Source organism: Phocoena sinus, chromosome 3 (genome assembly GCF_008692025.1).
Source record: "Phocoena sinus isolate mPhoSin1 chromosome 3, mPhoSin1.pri, whole genome shotgun sequence".
Classification (NCBI taxonomy): domain Eukaryota; kingdom Metazoa; phylum Chordata; class Mammalia; order Artiodactyla; family Phocoenidae; genus Phocoena; species Phocoena sinus.
In genome coordinates, this window is record NC_045765.1 from 2,743,264 (window position 1) to 2,753,818 (window position 10,555).

Genomic DNA, 10,555 nt, shown 5'->3' on the forward strand with positions numbered 1-10,555 from the left:
AGCAGTCAGAGTGGGGCACTCTCAAAAGACCAGGAGCTGCCTTAGTCTGTTCATAAGTGTGGGTGCCCAGTCTACGGTCCCCATTTATTTTTTTAATTTATTTATTTTTTTTGTGGTACGTGGGCCTCTCGCTGTTGCGGCCTCTCCCGTTGTGGAGCACAGGCTCCGGACGCGCAGTCTCAGCGGCCATGGCTCACGGGCCCAGCCGCTCCGCAGCATGTGGGATCTTCCCGGACCGGGGCACGAACCCGTGTCCCCTGCATCGGCAGGCAGACTCTCAACCACTGCGCCACCAGGGAAGCCCCCCATTTATTATTTATTCCTTAAGCTTAGCGAGTGAAAAAAAAAAAAGCACAACCTAAATTTTGAGAATTATGTTTTATCTGGCAGACGTTCTGAGGACTCAAGTCCAGAAGACAGCTTCTCAGATCGCTCTGAGGGACCGCTCCAAAGAGGTAAGGGAGAAACCAGGGTACAGAGAAGTTTTGCAACGAAACCCAAGTAGTTGGAACAGCAAAAAGATTACTGTTAATTAAAGAAAACCAGGGAGTTCCCTGGCGGCCTAGTGGTTACGATTTGGATTTTTCACTGCAAAGGCCTGGGTTCAATCCCTGGTGCGGGAAGCATCCCGCATGCCACTCGGTGTGGGCAAAATACAAAAAAAAAAAAAACAAATTAAAAGGAAAAAAAAAAAAGAAATCCAGACATCTCAAGTTAATGAATTTGCACTTTTCTGGGTATGTGAAGATGCAGGAGTCTGGGCTCATTGAAATCATTCCTTTGCTGTGCACCTTGACTGTCTAGGACCAGTATCTTGTTCTTTCTAATCCTGAGTTCCCCCCTCCCCCCCGCCCCGTCCCCAGGGTGCACCGTTTTGGGGGGCGGCAGCAGTGACCGAGGACTTGGCGGGCAGCAGCCCCTTTGTCTCCATCCTGAGTTCCGTCCTGGCTCACTGTTGGGGCTTGGGGCGGCGGGGTAGGGCTGGTAGTGGCTGATGGCTTTATGGCCACAGCACCCTTTGTCTGCTGATATGGCAGGCAACATTTTTCATTCACAAGCTGAGCACGATTTTTTTAACTTAAAATGATTAAACGTAGCGTACAACATTTAGTGCATTCTTTTCTGAGTGCCGCGTATTGTACTTCTCCATAATATTTCAAAGGCGATTTTAAGCATGAAACAATATCCAGTTCTCCAATATTTTCTTCACCATATTAGGTCACCCCCTCCCAGTATATTTTTGGTTTTGGTTTTTTTTTGCGGTACGCAGACCTCTCACTGTTGTGGCCTCTCCCGTTGCGGAGCACAGGCTCCGTCCCTCCCAGTTTTGATTCCAATCTTGGTTTGGAAGAGATTCTAAAATCTTTCATTCCGGTCCCTTGAAACTTAATCATTGTTTTTGTTTTTGTTTTTTACAGATGTAAGGGCAAATCAAATTGAGAACAAGAGCCCTAACTCTCCCTGTTGAAAATAAGGAAAGAGATTTATCCCTTCTCCTTTTGGTAGAGCATTTTCTTTAGAGAACGTGTGGTGGGATAAATTCTTTCTCTGTCCTTTGAAATGTAAATAAACCTTTTAAAAAACTAAATAAGCCTCTTGCCAGCTTTACCACCCGGGAGTCTTTCGGGAGGACCTGAGAGCCTTCTCCCTGAAATGCAGTTGTCAGGGGAGCCCGTGCCCCTCTGTGCAAAACTCCCTCCTGTCCTAAAGGTAAAAGTGGGGTTTGCCTTTGAATAAAGTCAGTTAACTAACACAGACGGTCACCCAATTACCAGGAGGAGTGAATTTGAACTAAGCATGACCGATGCTGTCGGGGTCTCTCACCTGAGGACTGGTTATGGCTTATCTTAAGAACAGGTATTCATGAGTTGCATCCATTTAGCTCCAAAAGGGGACGAAATGTTTTTCTGTGTTTGCAACCTCTTAGCAGATTGCCTGCGATGTGCCTCACATTTTGGCTTAGTGCTATCAATAATAAAAGTTTTTAAAAAATTTTTTATTGGAGTGTAGTTGATTCACAATGCTGTGTTAGTTTCTGCTCTACAGCAAAGTGAATAAGTTATACATTTATCCACTCTTTTTTAGATTCTTTTTCCGTATAGGTCATTACAGAATATTGAGCAGAGTTCCCTGTACTATACAGTAGGTCCTTACTAGTTATCTGTTTTATATATAATAGTGTGTGTATGTCAATCCCAATCTCCCAATTTATCCCTCCCCCCTTTTCCCCGCTGGTAACCATAAGTTTGTTTTCTACACCTATGACTCTATATCTGTTTTCTTTCTTTTCTACATTTGTGAGAGGTTTTCTGGGTTGGCAGGAGGTCTTGTTTTGAACTCTTTGTGAATTAAAAATGCTACTTGCCGGGAATTCCCTGGTGGTCCAGTGGTTAGGGCTCGGTGCTTTCACTGCTGGGGGGCCCGGGTTCAATCCCTGTTCGGGGAACTAAGATCCCAAAGCCCTGCGGGGCAGCCAAAAAATAAATAAAAATAAAAAAAATTAAAATGCTGCCTTCCCTATCAGTAAACAAAGGACGTTGCAGCCATCACATGACAGCCACCCCTGAAGGGGAGCCCCGAGGGAACTCAAGGTGGAGACAGGATGTCCCCCAGCAAGCTGTCAGCCTCTGCAGCCACCCCCCACCCTCCAATGATGCACCCTGTGGACACTCAGGATGAGAAAGCCCAGGATACTGGCCCCAGATAGCTGAGGTGTATCTTGGAATTTAAAAAGCCACTAGCCTTAACTGTCTCTTCCTCTTTTATCTGAATTGCCTGATCCCGAGGCGCTCTCTCCCTCTCTGTCTCCCTCTCTCTCTCTCTCTCTCTCTCTCTCTCTCTCTCTCTCTCTCTCTCCCCTATCAACCTCGCCTCCTGCTGCTTCCCCTTTCCCAGCAAAGGAAGACAGAAAATCAGAAGCAATCATACCTCCCTTTATGGAGAAACCTGTTACAGGGAGAGATGAACTGTCCTTGGTGCTTAGCTGCACACCCTTGGACCAGAGCAGAACTTAGAGCTTTAGCTAAGGAATTTCCCAAACCTAGTCGAGATCCACCGGGATTTGCTAAGGAGTTTGAGTTAACCATCCGAACCTATGAGCCCAGCTTTGCAGATCTATATCAATTAATATAGCTGTTAGTTTCCGAAAGTAAAGCACAGGAGTGGATAGAGAAAGCAAGCTGAAAGACGCCCTTAGAGAATTTCCATCTACGTAGCCCGCAGACTGGAGCTGAATGCAGGCAGTTGGCTGGTAAACTACTCAGACTTATCCCAGGGCTTTTCCCCAGAGCCTTAGACTGGGCAAAGATTCAGCAACGTAGACAAAGACCAGAGGAATCAATGGCGGATTACTATGAGGGCTTCGAGAAAACTTCGAAACAATATTCAGGCATGACACCTGACTCATTCTCTAACCACCAAAATGTTCCTCCACTTAACTCTGCCTTTTTAGAAGGCATAGATGGTGAATTGGCTACTCTATTTTATTATTATTATTATTTTTATTGAAGTAGAGTTGTTAATTTCTGCTGTACAGCAAAGTGATTCGGTTATAAGTATATATACACTCTTCTTCATATTCTTTTCCATTATGGTTTATCACAGGATATTGAATATAGTTCCCTGTGCTAGACAGTAGGACCTTGTTTATGCATTCTATATATAATAGTTTGCATCTGCTAACCCCAAACTCCCACTCCTTCCCACCTCCACCCACTTCCCTTGGCAGCCACAAGTCTGTTCTCTATGTCTGTGATTCTGTTTCTGTTTCGTAGATAAGTTCATTTGTGTTGTATTTTACTTTATTTTATTTTTGGCTGCACCACGAGGCTTGTGGGATTTTAGTTCCCTGGCCAAGGATTGAACCTGGGTCCTCGGCAGTGAGAGCATGGAATCCTAACCACTGGAGCTCCAGGGAATTCCCTGTGTCGTATTTTAGATTCCACATATAAGTGATATCGTATGGTATTTGTCTTTCTCTTTCTGGCTTACTTCACTTAGTATGATAATCTCTAGGGCCATCCATGTTGCTGCAAATGGCATTATTTCATTCTTTTTTATGGCTGAGTAATATTCCATTGTATGTATATACCACATCTTCTTTATCTAGTCATCTGTCGATAGACATTTAGGTTGTTTCCATGCCTTGGCTATTGTAAATAGTGCAGCTATGAACATAGGGGTGCGTGTATCTTTTTGAATTACAGTTTTGTCTAGATATATGCCCACGAGTGGGATTGCTGGCTTACATGGCAACTCTATTTTTATTAACTGACAATCTTTTATCTCCTAGGATTGACCTTCGAGAAAGCCCAATGGATAATTCTGATTTTATATTACTCACTGATGGTTCATATCTACAAGGACCTCAGGAAGGTACTAGGCTGGCTATGCCATTGTTTCTCCAGTGTCTATCTTTGAAAATGGTCCCTTGCCTTATATCTCTTCCACCCAACAGGCTGAATTAATAGCACTAATAAGAGCCTGTTTGTTGGCAAAAGGAAAATTTGTTAATATTTACACAGCTAGTATGCTTTTGGAGTGGCATATAATTTTGGTATGCTTTGGAAACAAAGAGGACTTTTTTTTTGGGGGGGGCGTCACTGCATGTGGAATCTTAGTTCCCCAACCAGGGATCGAACCCATATTCCCTGTATTGGAAGTAGAGTCTTAACAACTGGACAGCCAGGGAAGTTCCAAAGAGGACTTTTTAACATCCTGAGGACCGTGTATCAAAAATGGGAAACAGGACTTCCCTGGTGGCGCAGTGGTTGAGAGTCCGCCTGCCGATGCAGGGGACGCGGGTTCATGCCCCGGTCCGGGAAGATCCCACATGCCGCGGAGCGGCTGGGCCCGTGAGCCATGGCCGCTGAGCCTGCGCATCCGGAGCCTGTGCTCCGCAACGGGAGAGGCCACGACAGTGAGAGGCCCGCGTACCGCAAAAAAAAAAAAAAAAAAAAAAAAAAAAAATGGGAAACAGACACAAATGAACCTATCTACAAAACAGACAAACTCACAGACATAGAGAATAGACTTGTGGGGACTTCCCTGGTGGTGCAGTGGTTAAGAATCCTCCTGCCAATGCAGGGGACACGGGTTCAAGCTCTGTTCTGGGAACATCCCACATGCCGCGGAGCAACTAAGCCCATGTGCCACAACTACTGAGCCTGAGCTCTAGAGCCCTCGAGCCACAACTACTGAGCCCGAGTGCTACAACTACTGAGCCCGTGTGCCACAACTACTGAAGCCCCAGCGCCTAGAGCCCATGCTCCGAAGCAAGAGAAGCCACAGCAGTGAGAAGCTGCACACTGCAACGAAGAGTGGCCCCCGCTCACCACAACTAGAGAAAGGCGGCATGCAACAACCAAGACCCAACACAGCCAAAAATAAATAATAAATACATTTATTTTTAAAAAAAGAAAATAAAAGAGAGAGAATAGACTTGTGGATGCCAAGGCAGAGGGAGTGGTGGAGGAGGGATGGGTTGGGAGTTTGGGGTTAGCAGATGCAAACTATTATATATAGAATGGATAGACAACAAGGTCCTACTATATAGCACAGGGAACCATATTCAATATCCTGGGATAAACCATATTGGAAAAGAATATATGTATAAAAAAGAATGTATATATATATATATATATATATATGCATAACTGAATCACCTTGCTGCACAGTAGAAAGTAATACAACATTGAAAATCAACTATACTTAAATTTAAAAAAATAGGAAATAAGTAGTGGAGTTACTAGATGCAATTCTTTTTTTAAAAAATTTATTAAAAAAAAAAAATTTATTTATTCTGGCTGTGTTGAGTCTTTGTTGCAGCCCTCGGGCTTTCTCTAGTTGCGGCGAGCAGGGGCTACTCTTCGTCGTGGTGGGTAGGCTTCTCATTACGGTGGCTTCTCTTGTTGCGGAGCACGGGCTCTAGCTGCGTGGGCTTCAGTAGTTGTGGCACGTGGGCTCAGTAGTTGTGGCTTGTGGGCTCTAGAGCGCAGGCTCAGTAGTGGCACACGGGCTTTGTTGCTCCATGGCATGTGGGATCTTCCCGGACCAGGGCTCGAACCTGTGTCCCCTGCACTGGCAGGCGGATTCTTAACCACTGCACCACCAGGGAAGTCCCTAGATGCAATTCTGCTACCAAGGGCACTTGCCATTGTTAAGGCATCAGATCATTCTAAGGGTGACACTGCAGAAGCGAAAGGAAATTCTCTAGTGGATAACACTCCCAAGCAGAAGCTTTACAAACCAACAAGGACCAACTAACCACTGCCTTTCCCTTTCAGCCTCCCAGTAACCTTACTGACATATTGTTCAAGTTTCAGAGGATGGTACCAGACAAAGAAAAAGACACTTGGACACAGAATGCAGGAAGATTCAACTCCAATACAGAGCTGTGGATAGGCCCAAAAGGGAAGCCTATCCTTCTGTTTCGAGCTCAATATCCTATTTTACAATATACTCATGAGTTAACCCGTTGGAACCCAGATAAGATGGTGTTATGGGGTAAACAATATTTTTGGAAGCCTTCTTTTACTATAGCTCCAAAGGTCTATTCAGGATACAGTCCTTGTCCCAGATATAACCCATGGAAGCCAATCCATTGTTCTCAAGGACATTTTCCATTACCTGTGGGTCCTTTTGAAGTATACCAGATTGGTTTTATACAAATGCCTCCTTCCCATTGTTATCAATATGTTCTTGTTATGATTTGTACGTTTTCACACTGGGTTGAGGCATTCCCATGTAGATGTGCCACAGCACAATCAGTAGGGAAATTGATTTTAATATTTATTTATTTATTATTTTTATTTATTTATTTTGGTTGCACCGGATCTTAGTTGCAGCATTCAGGATCTTCAGTTGTGGCACACGGGATCTTTAGTTGAGGCACGTGGGATCTTTAGTTGTGGTATGCAGACTCTTGGTTGTGGCTTGCATGCAGGATCTAGTTCCCTGAACAGGGATCAAACCGGGGCCCCCTGCATTGGGAGAGTGGGGTCTTACCCACTGGACCACTGGGGAAGTCCCAGGAAACTGATTTTATTTTATTTTATTTTTTTTCGGTACGCGGGCCTCTCACTGTTGTGGCCCCTCCCGTTGCGGAGCACAGGCTCCGGACGCGAAGGCTCAGCGGCCCTGGCTCACAGACCCAGCCGCTCTGCGGCATGTGGGATCTTCCCGTACCAGGGCACGAACCCGTGTCCCCTGCATCGGCAGGTGGACTCTCAACCACTGCGCCACCAGGGAAGCCCGGAAACTGATTTTAGAAAGAGTGGCTCCCATTTGTGGAATCCCCTCAGAACTACATCACGATAGAGGAACTCATTTTATTGGACAAATTGCTGAAGAAATTTGTAAGATTTGACTGATTATGCAAGAGTTCCATTGTGCCAATCAACCCCAGTCTTCTGGGTTTGTAGAAAGACAAATGGAACAATTAGAACTCAATTGGCTAGGGGTCCCGGCTTTGATCCCTGGTGGGGAGCTAGATCCTGCACGCATGCCCCAACTAAAGAAATCTGCATACCGCAACTAAGAGTCTGCATGCTGCAGCTAAGAAGCCCGCGTGCTGCAACTAAGACCTGGTGGAGCCTAAATAAATAAATAAAATGAATAAATAAATAAATATTTTTTTAAAACCCTCAGTTGGCTAAAATTATGAATGCTTATTCCTCACCCTGGCCTAAGGCCCTTTCATTGGTTCTCCTCAACCTCAGATCCACCCCTTTTGGCAAACATCATTTGTCTCCCTTTGAGATTATCATGGGGAGACAAATGAGATTGGATGAAGGATTATATGAACCTAGATTATTGAAAGGAGATATATTACATTATCGCAAAGGCTTAATGGAATTATCAACAGGACATTCTTTTTTTTTATTGAAGTATAGTAGATTTATAATGTTGTGTTAGTTTCAGGTATACAGGAAAGTGATTCAGATTCTTTTCCCTTAGAGGTTATTACAAAATATTGAGTATATTTCCCTGTGCTATACAGTAGGTCCTTGTTGATTATCTATTTTATATATAGTAGTCTGTATGTGTTAATCCCAAACTCCTAATTTATCCCTCCTCTACCCCATTTCCCCTTTGGTAACCATAAGTTTTGTTTTATATGTCTGTGGGTCTGTTTCTGTTTTGTATATAAGTTCATTTGTATCTTTTTTGTTTTTTAGCTCTGCATCTAAATGATATCATATGATATTTCTCTGTCTTACTTCACTTAATATGATAATCTCTAGGTCCATTCGTGTTGCTGCAAGTGGTATTATTTCATTCTTTTTTATGCTGAATAATATTTTATTATACATACATACCACATCTTCTTTATCCATTCATCTGTTGATGGACATTTAGGTTGTTTCCATGTCTTGGCTATTGTGAATAGTGCTGCTATGAACATTGGGGTGCATGTATTTTCTCGAATTATGTTTTTCTCCAGATATGTACGCAGGAGTGGGATTGCAGGATCATATGATAGCTCTATTTTTAGTTTTTTAAGGAACGTTCCTACTTTAACAGGACATTCTAATCTTGTATCTGAAGCTTATCACAGTAATTGATCCTCAGATGAAGATCAGATGCCCCATGACTTACAAACAGGAGATTATGTATACTGGAAAAGCCATCATTTAAAAGCCTCCCTCCAACCTTAGAAGGAAGGGCCCTTATCAGGTTCTTTTAACTAACTCAAGTGCATTAAAACTGAAAGGAATTGGGACTTCCCTGTTGGTCCAATGGGTAAGATTCCGTGCTCCCAATGCAGGGGTCCCTGATCAGGGAACTAGATCCTGCATGCATGCCACAACCAAGAGTCCACCTACAGCAACTAAAGTCCGCATGATGCAACTAAAAGATCCCGCGTGCTGCAATGAAGATCCCTCGTGCCATAACTAAGACCCGGCGCAGCCTAAATAAATAAATAAATATTAAAAATAAAACCCCACTGAAAGGAATTGACTCTTGGATTTACATTTCCCACCTAAAAAGGGCCCTTGCACTGGACTGGTCTATAGAGAGAACTGCTGACCTCAAACTCACCTTAAAGTGACACTCTAATGATGCTCTAAAAAGAAAGAAACACCAATGCCAGGACCAGGAGAAGGCAACATCAGAAGTAGACAGCTATCCCAAGAGGCTGGACCTGGCCCATAAGATTATTTATAATGTTTTCTTCTTGATTTCTTGGGCTTTTGCCCACAAATCAAATGTTTTTCCATCATGGGCATGATCCTATGTGAATTTTAGAAATCAATCCACTTGTTGGGTTTGTGGTCAATTACCTGCATCCAGTACTTCTCTTTTACCTTGGTGGGTTTCTCCTCTCCAAGGGTCTTATTGGATGGGCCTTAAAAATTTTATTTTAAAAGAAAGAAGCTATAGTTCTCTCCAGGCCACTACTGATATTACCAGATTGGACTTGGGCAATCCAACATATTTATTCTGACCCTGGCCATAAATATGAGTTTTCCCTTAAAGTTACTCAAGCTCAATCAGAACAATGAGCTAAATTTCAATTAAAAAATGTCACCTCTTGGGACTTCCCTGGTGGCGCATGGTGAAGAATCCACCTGCCAATGCAGGGGATGGACATGAGTTCAATCCCTGGCCCAGGAAGATCCCACATGCCGCATAGCAACTAAGCCCAAGCGCCACAACTACTGAGCCTGCACTCCAGAGTCCGTGAGCCACAAGTACTGAACCCCCGTGCTGCAACTACTGAAGCTCGCACGCCCAGAGCCCGTGCTCCGCAACAAGAGAAGCCATAGCGATGAAAAGCCTGCGCGCTGCAACGACGAGTAGCACCCACTCACTGCAACTAGAGACCCAACACAGCCAAAAATAAATAAATAAATAAAATTTAAAAAAAAAAGTCACCTCTTGATTACTAGGAGGGACCTTCCCTCAGTTATGGGATGGATTTATTTGGCTAACACCAGGCTATGGTTGTCTAAGTCTAAAGACGCCCCCCCCATGTGTTGCAAACAATTAAATCATACTAAAGATAATCAGCCTAACAACACTGGGAAATTAGGCTGGGTACCTTATAAAAAATGCCAATATGTCATTTCATTTCCCTTCAAGAGAGTGACTGGGGAATTTCCTGGTGGTCCAGTGGTTAGGACTCTGTGCTTTCACTGCTGGGTGTGCGGGTTCGATCCCTGGTTGGGGAACTAAGATCCCACAAGCCGTTTGCTGTGGCCAAAAAAAAAAGATAGTGATTGGTATGGAGCATTTTGGGTCAGGTGACCAGGAATATAATGGGTCACACCTAATGGGACTCGATGGCTTTGTGGGTTCAACCTATGGCCCTGACTTCTGCCATGATGGATAGGAAGATGTACTGTAGGATTCCCTTAGATGCAACCCCAGCAAATTTACCATCAATGTGAGCCCGATGGACCAAAAGATCTGTGTTTCACTGGTAGGATCACTTAGCAGCTATTTTGTGCCTTCAGTAGGACTGGAAGATGTAATTTCCCACAGTGAAGCCTTAACAGAATTCACCATAAGGCCTTAAATGATAGTAACCAGGCTATTAACCTACTGAATT